The 25068-nt window shown below is 31.5% G+C and overlaps 2 long non-coding RNA genes across 2 annotated transcripts; both read right to left on the bottom strand.

Annotated features, from left to right (window-relative positions):
* Positions 1-665: 665 nt before the first annotated feature.
* On the bottom strand, positions 666-7363 carry LOC134715620 (uncharacterized). The gene is made up of 3 exons (XR_010106779.1): positions 7290-7363; positions 6109-6173; positions 666-5243 (listed from the first exon to the last, which is right to left on the bottom strand). It is a non-coding gene; the product is annotated as an uncharacterized LOC134715620 (long non-coding RNA).
* Positions 7364-10541: 3178 nt separating this feature from the next.
* Positions 10542-24763, bottom strand: LOC134714028 (uncharacterized). Its single transcript, XR_010106470.1, has 4 exons — positions 24542-24763; positions 20899-20979; positions 14503-14528; positions 10542-10589 (listed from the first exon to the last, which is right to left on the bottom strand). It is a non-coding gene; the product is annotated as an uncharacterized LOC134714028 (long non-coding RNA).
* Between the last annotated feature and the right edge of the window lie 305 nt (positions 24764-25068).

Consider the following 25068-nt stretch of genomic DNA (forward strand, 5'->3'; position numbering starts at 1 on the left):
TTTTCCGTTCTTGTAAATAAATTAGGCCATTAATTTTCTCGTTTGAATTCAGTTTATCATTTGTCATTTCGTGGCCTTTTATAGCGGTCTATGTGTTATGGGCTTTACTCATTATTGAAGGCTGTACAGTGACCTATAGTTGTGAATTTCTGTCATTTTGTCTCTTGTGGAGAGTTGTATCATTGGCAATCATACCACAACATTTTTATACTTCATTTCAATAGATTTGGTCAAGTAGTATATTATCATGGAAACGAATATTTTATCAGTAACTAAGGTCATTTCGTGTTCAACTTATGTCAAAACCATAAAAATCTAACTGTCCCTCAATTTTATGGTCCATGACATTGCCTTGATATTTCAAAAGATTTGTTTAAGCTGTACTTGAAATCTGGAGTGGAAATTATAGTTCTAAGAGAAGAACATAGGGACGGATTGATGGACATCTGCCATCACTACCTGGTATACACCGCTCTTTATTGCAGGGTTTTAACATAAGTTATGTCAAATCAATTTTATATACGAGTCTATTCACACGCAAAAAATATAAATAAGTCAAAATTGAAAACAAGGTTCAAACATGATTGTATTGGATAAAAACCACAATTTTTTATATGTGTACATGCAAAACAAATTTCTTATTAGAGGGGTCTAAATACTAGCCCAGCAAGCATAGTGGACAACGGAATTTATTAAATAATTATATACATGTGTCTTAATATATAAGATATATGAATAAAACAATAACCACAATTATTCCTAATAACAAAAACCTTGAAATATACTTTTAGGTACAACTTAGCTAGTAAAGTAGACCTTGTACTAACAAGAGATATAATATGGTTGACATGAATGTAAACTGAATAACTGAACTAATGAATAACTCGATCATCAACGACCTCGCCGGCCAGGAACAACCAAACAAACCCAATAATGGGAAACTGGAAACCTGGGTCCGACCCATCGGTGCATAAACAGTCATATATGCTCCAACCCAATGCGACAAGTCGTCTCACGAGACATACTCGGACGTATATTGTTTTGTTCTGTTTGTAAATATGTAAGTAAAAACATCCCTAACAATACAATGTTCAAAGTTCAAGTTAGAAATAAAATAGATAAAGATGTCACTTTACAACTAAAATATTTTGGTGCTAAAATTCCTACGCCTACATGGACATGTATAACACATACGCCAGAAGACAATCAATTCCTGGTATACTTTTATGCCTAGGGAATTTATACATACAGTATACATGAATACAACTCATAAGCATAAACATATACACATAATGAAAATCATTATATTGATAATTAATGAAGTATTTAAAACCAGATAAAATCAATATGTAGTGGAAAAATGTTTTGTAACTATTTGCTTGGAAGAACTGTCTCAAGAGTTATACTTTGGACACTATAATAAAGGAGAACTATTCAAAACAAAATACATGATCATGTAAAAGTAAGGGTATATAAAAAGAAACTTGACACTCTGGGTAGAGTGAAGCTAGGTTTTCAAAATATTTCCAACCATAATTCTATGAAACACTAGCAAAATTTAATTATAAGGCATCATGCTTCAAAATACCTAAACAACACTTTTAATTGGCAGAGAAAACTAGTGTATTTTTTTGGTTGGGGTTCAAAAATTGAAAAAAGGTTGAAAATAAAAATCCTATGTTTGTCAAGTAAACAAATACCAATTCCTAGTATGCAGCTATAAACATTGGAAAACTTTTGAATTCATTCTAAAATTATTAATCTTTTCACTGTTGGTACACTTTTTTCTTTTGCTTTTTCAAGATTTTCTAATCTAAAGCTTACAAGGGAATGTTAATAAAAATAATGAATTTATCATGTCAAATCTGCAATTTGAATTTAAACTGAAAATTGTCAACTTTTTTCTTCATTTATTAAAAACAAATTTTTTAAAGTATATATGAGGTTTATAATTTAAAATTGTTAAAAGAAATATTAAGAGTTTCAATTTTCACTTAAAACTACTACATAACAAAATAATTTCTAGTAAAATCTATTTGGTGCCATGAGTAATTATTTTATTTCAAGGATTTTTCAAGACCACAAATATTAATTAACAAACTGATATGATTGCAAAGTCTGTTCTAATGAATTCATTAACTTAAGAACCGATGATTCTACCCCATCCTCTGACAATTTAATCTAAACAAAAAGTAATTTATTGTATTTTACATTTAAATAAATGAATTAAAAATAATGAACCCAAAGTTTGCTTACAAGCTATTTATTCACCTATAGTTAATTCAAATATGTAATAATACATGTACCTTTATGTGCTACTTTGATAGATGAGCAGTCAAATATTAGACATTTACTAGACATTTAGGTTTCTTGGATATTTCCAAGTAATAGAAAGACATACTGAACTTTTTTGTCATAAAATATAAACACAAGGTGAGTTTTGTAATTAAAAAAACTGGATTATCATCTCTACATATTAAGTGTGTTTTGAGTTAAATTTGTGTAACAACATATTGTCACGATTTCAGTAAAAGAAACGTCATTATTGGCTGTATATTTATCTTATTTAGAACAATTCCATTGCTGGTTTCTTCAAATTGGCACAAATAATCTTTAAACATATTCAAGCCTAATGTAATTTTTAAAAAGAGAGGTCCATGAATTCATTTTCATGTTAAATCAGTCAAAAAATGGGTCTTTTCCTGATATTAAACTATTTGACATGGCTAAAAGTAACATTTGACAGTAGCAACGTCATTACCTCCCCTGTTAATGTATCATATGCCCTTCACAGCAAATTTATATCGTTCTCCCTATAGACCTTGAGGAACCTTAGCTTCCAAAAAGTTACAGTAAGTTTAGTTATCATTTATAGGTGCATAAACTAAAATTAATAAAGTATTTTACCCTTATAACAATACTTGATCGTGTGTTGTAGTAATTTATTAGAATGATCTACTAAATGGTAAAGTGATAATTTGCACGTCACAATGTCAACAAGGGGAGTAATTATAAATAAAAAATGAGAGTTGGTATGCAAGTAAACTTTAAAAAGAATGTAAAATAAAATTTGTTTAATATTGTTTAATCAAATTTTGCAGAGGTACATGCTTCCAATTGGCTTCCCTCAGAGTTACGTACTTCTAATTGGGACCTCTCTGCCAGGGGTACTGCTTCTAATTAGCTTTAGCAGACAGAGGTATATATGTACTGCTTCCAATCAGCTTCGCAACAAGACAGAGGGTGTGCTCCCAATTAGCTTCACTAAGAGGTACGTACTTCCAATTGGCATCGCTCAGACAACCATACTACTTCCAGTGTGGTAATGGTATGGATTTGCAAGTCGATACTACTTCTATTGTTGAAATGGTACATAATTGCAATTAATTGTCGTCCAAATTTGCAAAAACATATTTTATTTAACATTCTTAATCCAGTTTACTGTCATACCTTCACTCACTCTCTATTTGTAATTTCTTCTTATCGTGACAAATTGTGAAGAAAAAATCATCACTTGGGAATTTTGTGCTCTTCTGTAGTTTTAATCCTGATCAGGGTAACCAAAACTTGTCTATCTTATTAAATTACTGCAGCAATCCCTCAAGTGTTGCTGAAACCTTAAATTCTGTTTTAATGTAACTTAACTTTACATATATATACCCAAGGCATGAACTTTAGGGATTAAATATTGGAGATTTGAATTGGAGATATTGATGGACAAATAGATCCATATATTGGATAATTATGAATTAAAGAAAGAAAAATCTTATTTTACAGGTCAGTTTAGCAAACTGTTTTTTAAATTTAGACTTTTTTGTAAATTCATTATTCAAAATAAACCTAGCTTGCTGTTAAAAAGATAAAAAATATGGAAATTTTCATTCCTCCTACTTTTGCAGTCAGGATTCTACTATGTCAAAATTATCTCCCCTTATTTTTCAATCATAAAAATGAAAGCCAATTTATTGACATTTAATGAAAAATCAAATCAGACAACCTTTGCATTAGTTGATTATTGTATACCCCCAACCCCTTATATTCAATTTTTTGGATCAAAGAAACAATTGTTTATCATTTAAGGACTTTCTTTACAGTTATCCAATTTGCAGAGGACATGGGGCATTGACCAGCATATTAACTGTTCTGTTAAGTTTAAAACAAGGTGTTTGATGAATCAAGTTTGATTTAGGCCTATTTAAAGACTTCAGGCAAAATATTTCCTGTAAAATTCCTACACTGGCTTAAGTTCTTTTTAATAAAGGGAGATAATCACAAATTCTGATAACCAAGTTGATTTTATCCCATTTCACCATATATTAATATGGGGCTTGTTATTTTTTGTACATGTATTAAATAAAATAGGGGATGCTTCTAAACAGTTGTAATTTTGTCCACAAAATTAAAAGCAATTTCGCCTAAAATAATTCTTTCTGGATGGAAAAGTTACAATAGCATACCACACAGTTAGGAAATAGTCCAAGGCGATGCATGACTAAAAATAAATTCAGGCCAATTTAGGCTGTAACACATATTTACATATAAAAGTGCATATAGAAGATTTAGGAAAGAGAAATTTGTTTCTTTTTGGTTATTTCTATGCTTAATTGTCATATATTTGAACCACTAACTATCCAACAGAAGAAGAAAAAAGTTTCATATGAATTCAATAATATACAAATTTTACATTACATTTAGTACACAAATTATTGTTTTACAGAAACTTTTATTTTAAATTCCTTGAAAGTAAGATGTTTCATCAATATTCTACTTTTTTTTGGACTTGGCATAACTCAATGCATGAAAAATTAAATAATTGCTTTGTAAAACAGTTCATTTATAATTACTCTGGTAGTGCTAAAATTACAACAGTTTTACAGTTTAATCCATCAAAAAACATGTATATGATACAAGAAGAAGTATGCAAGATTTATATGAACTGTTCATATTGGAAACTGTTTGGTAGAGTTAGAAAGACCCAAAAGGAAATATGGTCACTCTTGGTCTTCTTCAGACTTGCAGTAAAATACATGTAAAAGTAAGGTATCTGTTTGGTAGTGCATGATACTCAGGCAGGATATACAGATTGGCAGTCATGTCCTGTCAGAATGGGGATTTTAAATCTTATGTCTTCTGAAGAGAGAGCACCCAGCTGTCAACATGTTAAGAATCTTCACAACATCTCTAATTTAGGAGTATGGAGAATTAATCCCACAATTATATCCTTCAGCCACAGTAATTAATATCTGAAAAAGAATAACACTTTTCAATTTTCTGTCATATTTTCAGAAACTTTAATAGGCAACAAATAGCAATTAAACTGGGAATAACTTTATTTCTTTATTGAAATTTTCGAAAAGCACTTTATGCCAGTATCATCTTCGCTAGCCAAGGGTTACGATCCACTCCCGCTCTCTTCACCCTTGGCGGATTGAGATAAAATTTCGGAGACACAAGGTAAGGATTTTTATTGGTTGCAGTCAAAACTCGCTGCATCCAATCAAAATGCGCCTGTAACATGATCACGTGTAAATGTAGAAAGTGTTTGTAAACAATTGCCACGTGTTTTTTGTGCAACAAGCCTTTACATCCCTAAACATACGACTATATTTAGTGAAAACTTGAATGTTTTTAATCAACAAATGGAAGTTCCTGTGTATGTTACATGCACAAATGCATGAATGTTGACGTATGCTTTTATTTCCGGCTTTACCAAGTGTGTAGCATCTAGACGCTACCGTGTTTTTACCTCCAAGCTGAAGAGTTCAAGTGCTACCATTGGTCAAGACTAATGTATTCGTTATTGGCGTGGTTTTTATCTTCCGATAGATGGCGCAACATTGTTATCACAAATGTTGGCTCAATCCGCCAAGGGTGAAGAGAGCGGGAGTGGATCGTAACCCTTGGCTAGCGAAGATGTGCCAGTATGGGCCAATGGCTTAAAACATTATACAATTAAAGCAGAGAAACTTTTCAAAATAATAGTTTTTCCCTTCCTAAAACTTGACATGTCAATCCAGAAAACATTAAATTGTAAAAACATTATAAAAATCATGGGAATTTACATGATCTTAAATAAAAAAAATTATAAATCTATAAATCAGTTCTTACTTTTAAAAGTCATTTCATATAGCAATTTCCAACATCAATCTGCACAGACAAGCTGTAATGCTTACCTGAAATATAAAATGCTTAGTCATTGAAAATAGTGAAAAAAGAATCACTGTTGGTATAAGTACATTATATAGAAATATAACTCTCAAAGGGGATGATGAAATCCTACACAGCCTCATCTGGTAATACGTCAGAATGAGATCTATCGATGGTCAATATTTGGTCTTGATGACTTCAATAGAAACGGGGGGAGGGCATGTCAAAAAAATGTTGGAAGAAAAAAAAACATTAGAAAAACAATAAGGTCTTTCCTCACGTAGGGGAAAGACCTTAAATATGTGATATATAACATATCAAGGTGAAAGAAGATGTAGAGAACACATCAATGTGACAATAATTGCTTCATTCCACTTCATTTGAACTTTGGCGGATAGTTGTCTCATTAGCAATCATACCTTATTTTTATAACTATACGTGGGAAAACAATCCAATTAGGTATAGGAGCTTTCTGTAAAAGAGTCTCAATCAGAGGAGTTGTGTTCAGAAGTTTTCTCATGATCACAATACTTAAAATTGTGAAAGACTTCCCATAACTTCTTTCAAAATTGTCAAATTAAAATGGTGGTACATAATGGTCAACTACAGGTGACAGAAAACAATTTGACCAAATATGATGGCTTTCCATCTTATCCCAGACCCTCCACTTTCCTGTGTCATGCTAATAAAAAATCAGCCAATCCTACTTCACCCTTAGACTTCTATGAAAACCACATGTCTAGCTTTTGTCTTAAATGTCACAGGCTTAACAAAATTTAAGGGCATTTACCTGATCTGTAATTAACAAATAACAGGCTATTATTTGAACTTGGAACTATTTTTAATTATGACATTTGCATTATTTCATCTGCTTGAAATTTAAAATAAATTCCATGGTTATTTGGTATTATAATTTTTGAGCGATTCTTAATTAAGTTCATAAACCTATGCAATGGTTCTTTCTTAAAGGGTATATGTTGATAAAATTTGTTTAAATAAAGGAATTTTATACAGACTTGTATATGAAGACATCTTAACGCACTGATAAAATATCTATTTTTGTGTGTTGCACTTTAATTAATTGTAAATGTGCAAAATTACAAAACTGGGTGTTGCCTTATAGATCATCCATATATACGTACTTGTATTTAAGATATATTATACCACAAGTCTTACTCCCCTTCATGAAAACATTGGCACTGTTTTATAACCTGAAAAGGAATTAAAATTGACATAAATTATATATTTTACAAATTTGTTAAATTGCCTGCCTAAATTCTGATTGCGGAATAGTGAGTTATCTCCCACTGAAAGAAACATTCTTGCTGTTTATTGTACTAGTCTCTCTTGAAATCAAAATTCTATCAGGATTTACTTTTCATGGTATAACATTTTATTTGTGAACCGGAAAAACATTTATCAAACTGATAAATATCTATTTTTGTGTGTTGTAAATGTGCAAAATAAAATAAATGTGTGTTGTCTTATAGATAATCCTTTTAAACTTTATCACATTTTTCCTGAAAATGTATAGAATTAATTGGCTTGAATATACTTGCATTATTTCTTTCATGACAAAGCCTCAGACTTGGTTGAAGATCAATGTAATAATTAATCTTCATTCCAGCTGCTATCCTTGCTGCTTGATTGCTTACATGGCAAATCCTTGGACTTGGTTGAAGATCAATGTAATAATTAATCTTCATTCCAGCTGCTATCCTTGCTGCTTGATTGCTTACATGGCAAATCCTTGGACTTGGTTGAAGATCTAATTCATCTTCCATGGAGTTGCTACTCATCTGCCATCTGGACTGAAACTTGGGACTTGACGGCTACTGGAACATAAACTAAAATTATAAATTAGATTATATTTATAAGACTGCTGTTGGTCAATATAAATGAAAAAGACATTCCTTCAAGCTTCATATCCTGACCTGTAGTGTATCAATGGAGCCATTTTCATCTTCTTATTTTGTGAACAAAAAACCTTATCGCTTTTTAGTCAAATCCAGGAAAAACAGTCATTTATACAATTTCCTGTTTGGTTCATACCGCCAAAAATAGAGGTCATCAGTAGTGAGCTGAGGGAGGAAAAACTTCAAAACTTTAGAAACTTTAAGCAACAAAAAAAAACCATTTGACCTCTTACAACTTTAAGCCTAGTGCACGTTTTTTCCATGTAAACTTATTATATGATGATAAAATTTGTTTAAATAGAAGAATTATATACGTACTTGTGTTTAAGATATATTATACCACAAGTCTTACTCATCTTCATGAAAACATTGGCACTGTTTTATAACCTAAAAAGGAGTTTAAATTGACACAATTTATATATTTTACAAATTTGTTAAATTGCCAGCCTAAATTTTTATTAATCTATTCTTTATTCTGATTGCATAATAGTGAGTTATCTCCCACTGAAAGAAACATTCTTGCTGTTTTTTGTACTAGTTCTCCCTTGAAGTTTAAAATGCTATCAGGATTGACTTTTTATGTTATAAAATTTATTCATGTACCTGAAAAACATTTATCAAACTGATAAATATCTATTTTAATGTGTTGTAAATGTGCAAATTAACAAAAATGTGTTGCCTTATAGATAATCCTTATAGACTCTCACATTTTTTCCAGATAATGTACAGAATTAATTGGCTTGAATATACTTGCATTATTGCTTTCATGACAAAGCCTCAGACTTGGTTGAAGATCAATGTAATAATTTATCTTCATTCCAGCTGCCATCCTTGCTGCTTGATTGCTTACATGGCAAAACTTCCGATTTGGTTGAAGATCTAAGAAAACATCTTCCATGGAGTTGCTACTCATCTGCCATCTGGACTGAAACTTGGGACTGGCCCACTACTGGAACATAAACTAAAATTATAAATTAGATCATATTTATAAGACTGCTGTTGGTCAATATCAATGAAAAAGACATTCCTTCAAGTTTCATATCCTGACCTGCATCAATGGAGCCATTTTAAGAGTCGTATTTGGTGAACAATTGTAATTATGTTATACTTCATTTGGTGGTTTAGCCAAAGCCTGCACACAAGTCTTTACAATGAAATGGGTGTGATCAATTCAAAACTTTAGAACCTTAAGTCAACAACAAAACACCATTTGACCTCTTACAACTTTAAGCCTAGTGCATGTTTTTTCCATGTAAACTTATTTTTTGATGATAAAATTTGTTTAAATAGAGGAATTATATACGTACTTGTATTTAAGATATATTATACCACAAGTCTTACTCCCCTTCATGAAAACATTGGCACTGTTTTATAACCTAAAAAGGAAATAAAATTGACACAAATTATATATTTTACAAATTTGTTAAATTGCCAGCCTAAATTTTTATTAATCTATTCTGTATTCTGATTGCATAATAGTGAGTTATCTCCCACTGACAGAAACATTCTTGCTGTTTATTGTACTAGTCTCCCTTGAAGTTAAAAATGCTATCAGGATTGACTTTTTATGGTATAAAATTTCATTCATGCACCTGAAAAACATTTATCAAACTGATAAATATCTATTTTTGTGTGTTGTAAATGTACAAAAAAACAAAGATGTGTGTTGCCTTATAGACAATCCTGATAGACTTTATCACTTTTTCCAGAAAATGTACAGAATTAATTGGCTTGAATATACTTGCATTATTTCTTTCATGACAAAGCCTCAGACTTGGTTGAAGATCAATGTAATAATTAATCTTCATTCCAGCTGTTATCCTTGCTGCTTGATTTCTTACATGGCAAAGCCTTGGACTTGGTTGAAGATCTAAGTAAACATCTTCTATGGAGTTTCTTCTCATCTGCCATCTCGACTGACACTTGGTCCTTCCTTTAAGCTTCTTTCCAGATCTTTATCAATGGCACAATTTTCTGTGTCTATGCTCTTTTTGCCTATAATTCATTAACCATTTTCATTTTAACTTTTAAATCAGTTTTATGAGGACATCATTATTTCTAAAATTAATGTATGCAGATAATTATCAGAATGTGCAGGTGGCTAACTCAATCAATCTGAGGTATCAATTTTGAACAAACAATTTAAATAAAGTCATATTTTCCCAATTAAAATGCTAATAATTATGTAAATATCCAAATTGTCAATATTAAGACTAATATATATTTGTTGTAATAATTAACGCAGAAATAAATGTGGTGCATGTTTTATTTCAAATCCTAAATTGGGGGATCAATCTATTTACAATTACAATGATCAACTTTTAAAATAATATTTCATTAGATATCAGAAGAAATTATGGACAATTTTGTAATAAAGTTAAAGGGGTCTTTCAAAGGAAAAACAGCTTTTTATTACCTAATTTTTTTTTCAAATAGTTTTAAACACAATTAATTGTAATGACCAAATACTTACATCATCATTATTCCTTCAGGTCTTGTACTGAACTTTCATATGGGCTCCTCCATCTGCAATACAAACTTAAATCATCTTAATATAAGACAAACATATACACAATCTTATCTTAACATACCTGCTGTTCCGATCCTTGGGACGCCACCTAGAGGAAATGTGGACAAAAAGACATACAAACATATACACAATCTTATCTTAACATACCTGTTGTTCCTATCCTTTGGACGCCACCTAGAGGAAATTTGGACAAAAAGACATACAAAAATATACACAATCTTATCTTAACATACCTGCTGTTCCTATCCTTGGGATGCCACCTAGAGGAAATTTGTACAAAAAGACATACAAACATATACACAATCTTATCTTAACATACCTGCTATTCCTATCCTTGGGATGCGACCTAGAGGAAATAGGACAAAAAGACATACAATCATGTACACAATCTTATCTTAACATACCTGCTGTTCCTATCCTTGGGATGCGACCTAGAGGAAATAGGACAAAAAGACATACAAAAATATACACAATCTTATCTTAACATACCTGTTGTTCCTATCCTTGGGATGCCACCTAGAGGAAATTTTGATAAAAAGACATAAAAACATATACACAATCTTATCTTAACATACCTGCTGTTCATATCCTTTGGATGCGACCTAGAGGAAATAGGACAAAAAGGCATAAAATATATACACAATCTTATCTTAACATACCTGCTGTTCCTATCCTTGGGGTGCCACCTAGAGGAAATTTGGACAAAAAGACATACAAACATATACACAATCTTATCTTAACATACCTGCTGTTCCTATCCTTGGGATGCGACCTAGAGGAAATAGGACAAAAAGGCATAAAAACATATACACAATCTTATCTTAACATACCTGCTGTTCCTATCCTTGGGATGTGACCTAGAGGAAATAGGACAAAAAGACATACAAACATATACACAATCTTATCTTAACATACCTGTTGTTCCTATCCTTTGGACGCCACCTAGAGGAAATTTGGACAAAAAGACATACAAAAATATACACAATCTTATCTTAACATACCTGCTGTTCCTATCCTTGGGATGCCACCTAGAGGAAATTTGGACAAAAAGGCATACAAACATATACACAATCTTATCTTTAAACATACCTGCTGTTCCTATCCTTGGGATGCCACCTAGAGGAAAAAGGACAAAAAGACATACAAACATATACACAATCTTATCTTAACATACCTGCTGTTCCTATCCTTGGGATGCCACCTAGAGGAAATTGGACAAAAAGGCATAAAAACATATACACAATCTTATCTTAACATACCTGCTGTTCATATCCTTTGGATGCGACCTAGAGGAAATAGGACAAAAAGGCATAAAATATATACACAATCTTATCTTAACATACCTGCTGTTCCTATCCTTGGGGTGCCACCTAGAGGAAATTTGGACAAAAAGACATACAAACATATACACAATCTTATCTTAACATACCTGCTGTTCCTATCCTTGGGATGCGACCTAGAGGAAATAGGACAAAAAGGCATACAAACATATACACAATCTTATCTTAACATACCTGCTGTTCCTATCCTTGGGATGTGACCTAGAGGAAATAGGACAAAAAGGCATACAAACATATACACAATCTTATCTTAACATACCTGTTGTTCCTATCCTTTGGACGCCACCTAGAGGAAATTTGGACAAAAAGACATACAAAAATATACACAATCTTATCTTAACATACCTGCTGTTCCTATCCTTGGGATGCCACCTAGAGGAAATTTGGACAAAAAGGCATACAAACATATACACAATCTTATCTTAACATACCTGCTGTTCCTATCCTTGGGATGCCACCTAGAGGAAATTTGGACAAAAAGGCATACAAACATATACACAATCTTATCTTTAAACATACCTGCTGTTCCTATCCTTGGGATGCCACCTAAAGGAAAAAGGACAAAAAGACATACAAACATATACACAATCTTATCTTAACATACCTGCTGTTCCTATCCTTGGGATGCCACCTAGAGGAAAAAGGACAAAAAGACATACAAACATATACACAATCTTATCTTAACATACCTGCTGTTCCTATCCTTGGGGTGCCACCTAGAGGAAATTTGGACAAAAAGACATACAAACATATACACAATCTTATCTTAACATACCTGCTGTTCCTATCCTTGGGATGCCACCTAGAGGAAATTGGACAAAAAGGCATAAAAACATATACACAATCTTATCTTAACATACCTGCTGTTCATATCCTTTGGATGCGACCTAGAGGAAATAGGACAAAAAGGCATAAAATATATACACAATCTTATCTTAACATACCTGCTGTTCCTATCCTTGGGGTGCCACCTAGAGGAAATTTGGACAAAAAGACATACAAACATATACACAATCTTATCTTAACATACCTGCTGTTCCTATCCTTGGGATGCGACCTAGAGGAAATAGGACAAAAAGGCATAAAAACATATACACAATCTTATCTTAACATACCTGCTGTTCCTATCCTTGGGATGTGACCTAGAGGAAATAGGACAAAAAGGCATACAAACATATACACAATCTTATCTTAACATACCTGTTGTTCCTATCCTTTGGACGCCACCTAGAGGAAATTTGGACAAAAAGACAAACAAAAATATACACAATCTTATCTTAACATACCTGCTGTTCCTATCCTTGGGATGCCACCTAGAGGAAATTTGGACAAAAAGGCATACAAACATATACACAATCTTATCTTTAAACATACCTGCTGTTCCTATCCTTGGGATGCCACCTAGAGGAAAAAGGACAAAAAGACATACAAACATATACACAATCTTATCTTTACATACCTGCTGTTCCTATCCTTGGGATGCCACCTAGAGGAAAAAGGACAAAAAGACATACAAACATATACACAATCTTATCTTAACATACCTGCTGTTCCTATCCTTGGGGTGCCACCTAGAGGAAATTTGGACAAAAAGACATACAAACGTATACACAATCTTATCTTAACATACCTGCTGTTCCTATCCTTGGGATGCGACCTAGAGGAAATAGGACAAAAAGGCATAAAAACATATACACAATCTTATCTTAACATACCTGCTGTTCCTATCCTTGGGATGTGACCTAGAGGAAATAGGACAAAAAGACATACAAACATATACACAATCTTATCTTAACATACCTGTTGTTCCTATCCTTTGGACGCCACCTAGAGGAAATTTGGACAAAAAGACATACAAAAATATACACAATCTTATCTTAACATACCTGCTGTTCCTATCCTTGGGATGCCACCTAGAGGAAATTTGGACAAAAAGGCATACAAACATATACACAATCTTATCTTTAAACATACCTGCTGTTCCTATCCTTGGGATGCCACCTAGAGGAAAAAGGACAAAAAGACATACAAACATATACACAATCTTATCTTAACATACCTGCTGTTCCTATCCTTGGGATGCCACCTAGAGGAAAAAGGACAAAAAGACATACAAACATATACACAATCTTATCTTAACATACCTGCTATTCCTATCCTTGGGATGCCACCTAGAGGAAATAGGACAAAAAGACATACAAACATATACACAATCTTATCTTAACATACCTGCTGTTCCTATCCTTGGGATGCGACCTAGAGAAAATAGGACAAAAAGACATACAAACATATACACAATCTTATCTTAACATACCTGCTGTTCCTATCCTTGGGATGCGACCTAGAGGAAATAGGACAAAAAGGCATACAAACATATACACAATCTTATCTTAACATACCTGCTGTTCCTATCCTTGGGATGCCACCTAGAGGAAATGGGACAAAAAGGCATACAAACATATACACAATCTTATCTTAACATACCTGCTGTTCCTATCCTTGGGAGACCACCTAGAGGAAATAGGACAAAAAGGCATACAAATATATACACAATCTTATCTTAACATACCTGCCTGTCGGATCCTTGGACGCCACCTAAAACATAAAATGAAATAGATAACCATACTTCACTTTCAATTCATGTAAATGTAAATAAATCTAAAAAATAAAAGAAATACACCTATCGGAAATAGAATGAAAAAAAAACCATACACATGAAAACATATAAAATGAAACAGATAAACAGGAAAATGATAAAATGTTATAGATACACATACCTCACTTTCAATTCTTTGAAGTTACCTATACTATATATATTCTATAGGCTATAGAAAACAAAAAATTAAAAATCAATTGTTGAGTGAACAATTGAAGGTGTTTTCACAAGTAAGGATAATTTTAATATGAAAAAATTTAAATTTGATTATGAATGTGGATCCAAGCTTATTGTACCTCGATTTGAAAAATATATGGTTTCTTTACAAAAAAAATATATAAAAAGGGAGATTTTTTTTGGTGAAAAATGTCACTTCCAGTATTGTTTGAGAGTTTACTTGACACCGATTTCAAAAATATATGGTTCTATATACTTTTACATTAATTTAGTGAGAAAATAGATACTTCCAGTTTAGAAAAGGTGACTTCTGGTTGTTTTTTTCAAGGTGAAATGGATTGCAACCTAATGCAAAAAGTCCAATGACTTTATTATGTATTATTTACACATGAGTTATAAAAAGCAACGGTCAAATTATTGAGCGTAAGAAGGTCCAAAACAAGAGCCTCAAATCAAAAGACCCTATATTTTAATTATATATGATAAATGAGTTATATAACCATATCTGTAATTTAAGATATTACACGGGGGAGAAAACTCTCATTAAGTAACTTTGTTCCCTTTCAACTCAAATATATGTATTAGGACATGTTGCAACTAATAATTCTTAAATAATGTTTTGTTGATATCTTAATTATAACTAGGATTTCTGAAAGTTTGTAATTTTACCAGCGTTTTGCATTTGCGCCGATTTTTCTTTCATTTGCGCCGATTTTTTTTCCCATTTGTGCCGATTTTTATACAGGTAAATTACAGGTAAATACAGGTGAAATGATAAAAGAAGATGTGGTATGAGTGCCAATGGGACGACTCTCCATCCCAGTATTGTTATTTTCATTTATCATTAAAAACCTCCTCTGTTAGCCAGTTGTACATGTTATAAATTGTCAATCATAACATGTATATAACTGTTGTCTCCTGCTTAAAATCAAGAAAGAAGTAAAAACCTAAGAGCAAAGCACTTTGAAAAATATATGTACAGCATTCAAATCCATAAAAACGGAATACATTCAAATCATAAATCTGTTCTTGCCGAGTATGTATAGGCAAAACATCTAATATATTCCTTTCTTATGATTTCGTCTTTTCTATATTTGGCGTTATTGTCAATAACGAAGGTCATCTTTTCTTTGTCTTGCAAACGTTCTTGTGGGGGCATTTCTAGAGCTCGCATTTTCACAAGTAAGCTGTTAAACCAAGAGTTCCAAATGGTGAAGTTGAATTCATCCCTTTGTTAATTTTATGGACGCCATCACAAATTGGTTGACCGTTATGGAATGTGTACTTGTATGTTGTTTAAGAATGTATGACATTTGTCATCATAAGGAGCGGAGCGTCAGACAATGTCAAACGTGAAGCAGTCATCGATTTCATTTAGGGTTACCCAAAACATTGGGATAGCCATTTACCAATTGCAATGTCACTTGATTTGTCTGTATACTCTGTGCTCAGCCAATGTAAAAGTATGAACTTACATGTAACTTACCTGTAAATCCAATTAGGAAAAAAATATAAAATCGGCGCAAATAAAAAATAGAAATCGGCCTAAATGAAAGAATGAAAAATTTCAAAATCGGCTCAAATGTCATACGCCCGTAATAACAAGCCAAAATCAAAATTTTGAACATGACCTTGACCTTTGACCCTGACCTCATATTCATTTTTATGGATCAAGGATCTCAAATCAAATGCCCCTAGGCCTCGATCACTTATGGTTTCCAGTTACAAATACATTTCACTTATATCAAATACAAAAGGGAAATAACTCTCATATGTAATAGAATCTATATAGGGCTTTGGTCAAAATTAAACAAAAACATCCGTAGGATATAAACTTTTTTTAATATATATAGTGGATGGGCTAGAACTTATTTTATTGGAAAAAAATTGCTATCAATTTTATCAGTGTGCAGGAAATTCCTTTTGCAGGCACAAAAAAGGACATGGTCTCAACAATAATTTTCAGTTTAGGCCAAATCCAGATAGTCATCTTTAAATTTTTTTATAACTTTTTCAAATCAACATGGATTTTCATAAAGCTCTACAATTATTTCATTTATATATTGATCTTACAGAATACCAGGTTGTTTTGTAGTTTGGTGAATTGCTGTCATTCTATGGATTTAATAAATAGGTTAAAAAAAACTAAAGTTTTCAGTTAAGACTGAATCCAGATAGTCATGTTTAATTTTTTTCATAACTTTTTCAAATCAACTGGCATTTTCATAAAACTTTACAATTATTTCATTTATATATTGATCTTACAGAATACCAGGTTGTTTGATAGTTTGGTGTTTTGCTGTCATTCTATGGGTTTAATAGAAAGGTTAAAAAGCTTAAATTTTCAGTTTAGGCTTAATCCAGATTGTCATCTTTAATTTTTCTCACAACTTTTTCAAATCAACATGGATTTTCATAAAACTCTACAGCTATTTCATTATATATTGATCTTACAGAATGTCAGGTTGTTTGTAATTTTGTGAATTGCTTTCATTCTATGGGTTAAATAAATAGGTTAAAAAAAGCTAAAATTTTCAGTTTTGGCTAAATCCAGATAGTCATCTTTATTTTTTTTCATAACTTTTTCAAATCAACATAGATTTTCATAAAACTCTACAGCTATTTCATTTATATATTGATCTTACAGAATACCAGGTTGTTTTGTAGTTTGGTGAATTGCTGTCATTCTATGGATTTAATATATAGGTTAAAAACTAAAGGGCTGCGCTTAGGCGCATGATACGCCCGTTGCTCTTTTAACTTGTCTTTTATGCTTTAAATGAATTTATATGATCAACTAGAAATAGTGTGAGCCCTGTCAAATACCCCCCCCCCCCCCCCCCCAAATAATAAATAAAAATGCACAAAAAAATTGGCACTATTAAGGCTACCTCAAATTTAACTAAGTTTGTTTTCTTAATTTTTCATCCATGCATAAAATTTTGTGAAAGTGTTAGTTATTGTCCCAAAATTGAAAATCCCCCCTTTTTTAAGCATAAAAATTCATAACACTGAAATGTTATATCTGAAATTTATAAAAATTGAAAGGGAGCTTACATTAATAGATATAAACAATCCACCAAAGTTTCATGGACATTGGTAAAAGCCTTTTTGAGTTATTTTCTGAAGTGTTAAAAATCACCCTTTTTTATGAATAAAGCCCCATAAATCCAAAACTTAAAATCTGAAATTTATAAAAATTGAAAGGGAGCTTACATCAATAGATATAAACAATTCACCAAAGTTTTATGGACATTGGTGAAAGCCTTTTTGAGTTATTGTCCGAAGTGTTGAAAATCCCCCCTTTTTTATGAATAAAGCCCCATAAATCCAAAACTTAAAATCTGAAATTAAAAAAAAGAAAGGGAGCTTACGTCAATAGATATAAACAATTCACCAAAGTTTCATGGACATTGGTGAAAGCCTTCTTGAGTTATTGTCCGAAGTGTTGAAAATTCCCCCTTTTTTTTATGAATAAAGCCCCATAAATCCAAAACTTAAAATCTGAAATTAAAAAAAAACGATAGAGCTTACGTCAATAGATATAAATAATTCACTCAAGTTTCAGGAATTTGGTGAAGGTGTTTTTGAGTTATTGTCCCAAGTGTGGACGACGAACGGACGGACGGACGGACGGACAACGGTATACCATAATACGTCCCGTTCCGGGCGTATATAAACTAAAGTTTTCAGTTTAGACTAAATCCAGATAGTCATGTTTAATTTTTTTCATAACTTTTTCAAATCAACTGGCATTTTCATAAAACTTATCAATTATTTCATTTATATATTGATCTTACAGAATACCAGGTTGTTTGATAGTTTGATGTTTTGCTGTCATTCTATGGGTTTAATAGAAAGGTTAAAAAGCTTAAATTTTCAGTTTAGGCTAAATCCAGATAGTCATCTTTAAACTTCAAATTAACATGGATTTCCATAAAACTCTATAGCTGTTTCATTTATATATTGATCTTACAGAATAACAGGTTGTTAGGTAGTTTGGTGAATTGGTGTCATTCTTATGGATTTAATAAGAAGGTTAAAAAAGCTTAAATTTTCAGTTTAGGCTAAATCATTGAATTTGATAGTCATCTTTAAAAAAAATTATAACTTTTTCAACTCAATATAGATCTTCATATAACTCTTCAGCTATCTCATTTATATATTAATCTTCCAGAATGCCAGGTTGTTTGGTGTTTTACTGTCAAATGTATGGAATTAATTTATAGGTGAAAAAGGGTGCATCAAAGTCAAAAATATGTCTGCCTAAATTGCTTAAAAATACAATAATTTCTTCTTTGAAAAGTAGATTAGATAAAGGGACATTGGTATTTGAACTATATTTAACATGCTGTGTTATTAAGACAATAATTAGTAATTCAGCATATGATAATATTTTTACTAGTCCAAGAGTTACGCCCTTAGTTAAAATCATTTCAAAAGTTCCTTTATTGTAAATCAATATTGTATCTGAGACTGCAAATATAAAATCAAATATATATACATTGTATGTATATTCATACTGGTTTTAAAAACAATAAAATGTATGGTTCTGTCAGATACACACATAAATATTTATATATAAATGGAATTAACTAGCACATTTTAAATTTTGTATTTACACCAAAGTCTATTCTTTGATTTCAAGACATAAACTTGCAAATTTTCAAATAGAAAAAGAACTTTAATATTTTTGATTGTTTTAAGCTTAAGGAGGCTTGCGGGTATAAAAAAATCGGCAAAAAAATAAACATTTGTTTTTTCATTACAAATTTTATTTAATACATAATTAACTATTACTTTATAATATGGTACAAAAATTACCAAGAAAAATCGATTTGGTTTGGTCACAGATGACTTTTAAAATGTTCATATCATTGAAAAGCTCCAAATTATCTCCCTTTGGTGCAAAAATGTAATTTTTTGACGTTTAAATTGAAATATCTTTTTTATCTCATCGGTGACCTATAGTTTTTATTATTGTTTTCAAACAATCTGTACATAAACTAAATAATTGTAAAATTTTTGCAATTTCTGTAATTTAGTTCTTTTTTTATTTCGATATTACCAATATTTCTCCTATTAGTTCAACAGAAAAAAAGGACATCATTAAAGATGTATGCTTCTTTCGGAGGCAAATTGTGAGCTTAAATGAACGGTGACCCCATATTTTTATTTTATATTTCCTTTAGGTATAAGATAAAGTTTAATCATAGAAAAAGATAGGAAAATCCTATATTAGAAAAAAAAGTTGATTTAGACCCGCGAGCCCCCTTAAGAGAGGCAAGGACTTTTCTTATGGATTTTTTTAGATAGGCTAGGACTTTTTTTCAGAATTTAAAAGGATGGGCATTAACTTTTTTAATGAATCAATATTAAGAATCCATCCGATAAATATTGAACGGTCCCTTAAGAGACTATTTGCTGTTGAAATTAATTTAGAAATTAATTTAGAAATTAATGTGAAAGCATGGTTTATGTCAAATACTAAATTCTAGGACAAGTTGTATATTAACAATTACAATACACTTTTATTATTCTTTATCAAACAAACTCAGACACAGTAACTGCGCTACAGGAGCATCAATTACACATAGTACATTATAATTACAGATGAATGAACAAGTCAAACTGTGAGCTACTGGTCACTGATGTCCCCACGCCGCAAGGGAATAATTTTAATACTGTAAAAATATGTAAGTGTTTGTTAAATAGGAAGTTGTTGAGTGATGAATCTGAAAACGTATCACACAGTATAGGTATATTGTATAAACCCTAAACCCAAATTTCAGAAATTCTTGTATTGTAGTTCCTGTGAAATTTTCAAATTTGCTATCAGGTGCAATATAATACATGTGTTCGGTAAACAGGAAGTTGCTGAGTGATGAATATGAAAACGCATCACATGATATAGATGATATATATAAACCCCAAAACCAAATTTCAGAAATCCTTGTATTGGAGTTCCTGAAAAAAAATGTGACAAAAATATTCATGAGACGGACGGACTGACGAACTGATGGATGGATGGATAGACAGAGGTTAAACAGTATTACGCGTGCTGGCGTATTAAATCATAAACCTTTTACCGTTGATAACTATTCAATACAATTGTAATGACCAAATACTTACATCATCTTATCTGGCAACTAGAATGAAATTGTCTTCCTTCGGGCCTAGGACTGTATGCATGTTCATCTTGGCTCCATCCGTCTGTAATACAACATAAAATTATTCTTTTATTTATGAGACAACTATCAGTAAATTAAAATAAAAATATACTTAAATCAAAGTAATATGAAGATATCCAAATTGACAATCAGAAACTTTTCTTTAGTTCAGTTAATAGACTATTAGAGAAAAGGTTTCCAAATTGTCAATGGTTTGATACATGTAATTTAGAGCTGACTGCCAGGAGTACATGATACGCTGGATAAAGAATAAAGTTCCATAAGTCCTCAATGTTATAAATTTATAATAAAAAAAAAAATTAAAGAGGTTCTTTTAATAGGTAGAAACAAGTCACCAAAGTTTCATGAAAACTGCTCAAAGCACTTTTGAGTAATTTTTTTAATAAAATCTCACTACTAAAAAAACACAAAATTTTAAATGTCATGGCCATAAGACATATATTAAAGAAACTAGGGTAATTTAAGTGTTGACATTTTGATGTTTATTTTTGAAGTTCAAATCAAATATATTCAACTGTCAAGATTTTGGCCTAAAAATTTGCTTTTTAATTTCTCTTGAATATTTTACAAAAGTATTAAAAGCATCTGAACACCAATTTATTTATCAGATTTATTATAATTATTTCAAAGTCAAATCTATATCAGCCTATGTCTGAAAATACATTTTCCAATTCAGGAAAGCCTTATATAAACATGCATTTTTTCAACCAATTAAAAGTTTATGAATATAAAAGAGATGTGGTATGCTTACCAATGAGACAACTGTCCACAAGAGACCAAAATGGCACAGACATTAACAACTATAGGTCATCATATGACCTTCAACAATGAGCAAATCCCATACCGCATAGTCAACTTTAAAAGGCCCCGATAAGACAATGTAAAACAATTCAAACAAGAAAACTAACAGCCTTATTTATATAAAAAAATGAACAAAAAACAAATATGTTATGTTACACATAAACAAACGACAACCACTGAATTACAGACTTCTGACTTGGGTCAGGCACATACTTAATTAAATAATGTGGTGGGGTTAAACATGTTAGCAGAATCCCAACCTTCCCCCCTAACCTGGGACAGTGGTATAACAGTACAACATAAGAACGAACTATAAAAATCAGCTGAAAAAGGCTTAACTCATCAGATGGACAAAAATACAAGTGGATGTGGCCGAGAACTTTATATTTTTTGCGTTAAATATCAAGAAATAAATTGGACAGGTGTATAAAATAAAAAGGCAAGTTATACACTGTTAAAGACTAGGGACTATATTCATAGGCCAGGAAAACCAAAGGACGACAACTGTGACCTTGGACCACTTGCATTTTAAATTTATTAAAGAAATTCTAGGAATATATTGCAAAGCATCAAATGCTGCATGTTTAGCTGAGTTGAATAGATTGCCTTTATATACCTAGAATGGAATCTTCAGCAATGAAATATTGGCTCCATTTACAATCTGGAGTCAAATAATTCTCTTGCCCTTAAAATATACAAAGCAACTGAAAAAAAACTGTTGGATATTAAATATGAAAAATATGCTATTTCAAGACTTGGACTTCATTTCATTAATCTAAATCTTTTTGATATTAAAATGTATTAAAAACCCATTCATGAGAGAATCAATGATATATAGCCTTTCAGAAGCAAGAGACTGACATCAATAAATGTTAAAATTAAACTTTTTTTCTGTAATATACTATATTAAACAAATAAAAGACAATCGTATGTTGATCAATATATATATTTTTATTTATTTATTTCTATTGATGTCTGTTATTTGCAATTGATTTACACAAAAAGCAATGCTGCATGCTGTCTGGTTCTACTTAATCCACCAGGCTGCATATAATAATAGTTACATTAGATGTATGTTTCATTATAATGCGTTATTCTGATTGGTTATAACTGCACATCACATGTTAATCTGCAAGCAATTGCACCAGACAATAACATTTATCATTCATGATGACTCAAGGTCCCACAATAAAGTGCCCAGGTGAAATAAATAAAACTTGATAAAAATCGTGTTTTCACGATCCTAGTTAAAAATGTAATTATAAGTATTGAATGCTTCTTTTTGTATCTTTATAGGGTTGTAAAAAGCGTTGACCGTGCGTACATTTTTAGAATGAAGCGCTTCCGCGCTTCATACAAAATGTACTTCGGTCTACACTTTTACACCGCAATAAAATTACAAAAAGAAGCATTCAATTCTTAAGTGTAACAAATTCAAAGCAGATTTAAATACTAAATTATGAAATTTGAATGTTACAATCTTCTTTCAGGATTGTCTTTTTATAAACTCACTTTAAATAGCAAATAGCCACCAAAATAAACTTGACATTCATTTCATGCAACACTTCTATTACCATTAAGGTTCATGTGGACCCGATGGCTAAAATGCCCGTATTTTCACCTCAAAATTTTATCTGAGTACAGGCAAACCTGTGCATCTGGAAAAGTTTTAAGGCATAGCATGCCCTAGATAAATAGAATTCAAATGCATTGTATGATTTAGAAAATTCCTAACTTAACTGGATTTTGCCGTACATTTTTTTTTGTCTCTGCAGAAGATGATAAAATTAATAAACAGTCGAGTTTACCTTGATATGGTCCACTCAGATACACAGTTTAAATAACCAATTATTGTCAGGTATCTATTGTCCATCTAATGTCCATGTCAATTAAAAATGCTCACTTTAATTATTACCTGTGGGGAAGTTCTCAAACCTGTTTCCCAACTTAGTTTATTTTGGCACCTTCTGGAGGAAAGAAAAAAAGTGCACGGCAAAATCCTGGTAATTTTTTATTTTTCTAAAACATAAAACATACTTAAAATTCACGTATCTAGGGCATGCTATGCCCGATTTTTTTTTACAGATGCGCAGGTTTGTCTGTACTCAGAGTAAATTTTGAGGTGAAAATACGGCCATTTTAGCCATAGGGTCCACATGAACCTTAACTTGTAACATGCTTGTGTATCCTTGTTATTCAATGCTCAACTTATGGAAAAATTATAGGAAATCCACAGCCTTTCCCATTGTACCCTCATATTAGGCAATTTGGTACTTGATAGAGGATTATTACATGCATTGCTAGCAATGATTTCTTTAAAACAAGTTAATTAATTTAGTTATTGGTGAAAACAGATATAAATATGGACCAAATCAAGTACACCTTTTTGTTTTAAGGTGCGCTCGACTGAAGTGACTCAACACATTTTTTTATTTGCAACTCAAAGGTTGTTTAGAACTTTTTTTTTAAATAAACACTAGCACATCATAGAAAAGCAAGTCATTTATCTACGTTTAAAATTTTATAACAAAAATCTCTGTAGATTTTCTTTAAAAAATCCACTTAGCTTATTTGCCACAAAGTCCACTTTTTCTATTAAATGCAGTGAAACAGTAAATAATAATGCTTTGCACGAAGTTTCCCCTTGATGTATGTGCAAAATGGCCTATCTCTATTATTCATTATATTTGTTGTTTTGATACTATTGCAACTTTTGAAAATTTCGTACTAAACAGTCTACAGAAGGGGTAATAAACCATCATTAAAGAAAGAATAAAACCTACCTTAAGCAAGAGACTTTCCGACAGCCACTTCAGTGAAACTAGTAATTCAAAATGAATTCCCTCGTGATAAAAGTGTTCACAAATTAGAACAATAGAACTATTCCACCGAATCATAGTGCCCAATAAATAGCCGCGAGGTATTTTGTCTAATGAACCATGAAGGGACCATAAAGCCTAAATACCGTATTGTAAAATCTGTTCAAGTTCAAAACACAAGTTTAACCTTTCTTAAAAAGCCATATAAAAAAATACGCCAACATCTGATTCATTGTGATGTTTGAGGTGCAAAGACACTTGAAAAATTAAATGAGGATTATTTTGTTTCATTTTGATTTTTCGTTTGCAGAACAATAGCAATTTGCAGGGGCGGGTGCAGGTACGGATCCCCCTTTTTAAAATAATAAAATAAAAAAAGGCAAAGTGTAAAGCTAGCTTTAGTTGAAAACTAGCAACAACTAATTAAAATAAAACACTCATGCGTCTAAGTTGAGGTTCATTCAAGTTTGTGTTGATAGAAGTGAAATAAT

The sequence above is a fragment of the Mytilus trossulus genome, chromosome 4 (assembly GCF_036588685.1).
Source record: "Mytilus trossulus isolate FHL-02 chromosome 4, PNRI_Mtr1.1.1.hap1, whole genome shotgun sequence".
In the NCBI taxonomy this organism is placed as follows: Eukaryota; Metazoa; Mollusca; class Bivalvia; order Mytilida; family Mytilidae; genus Mytilus; species Mytilus trossulus.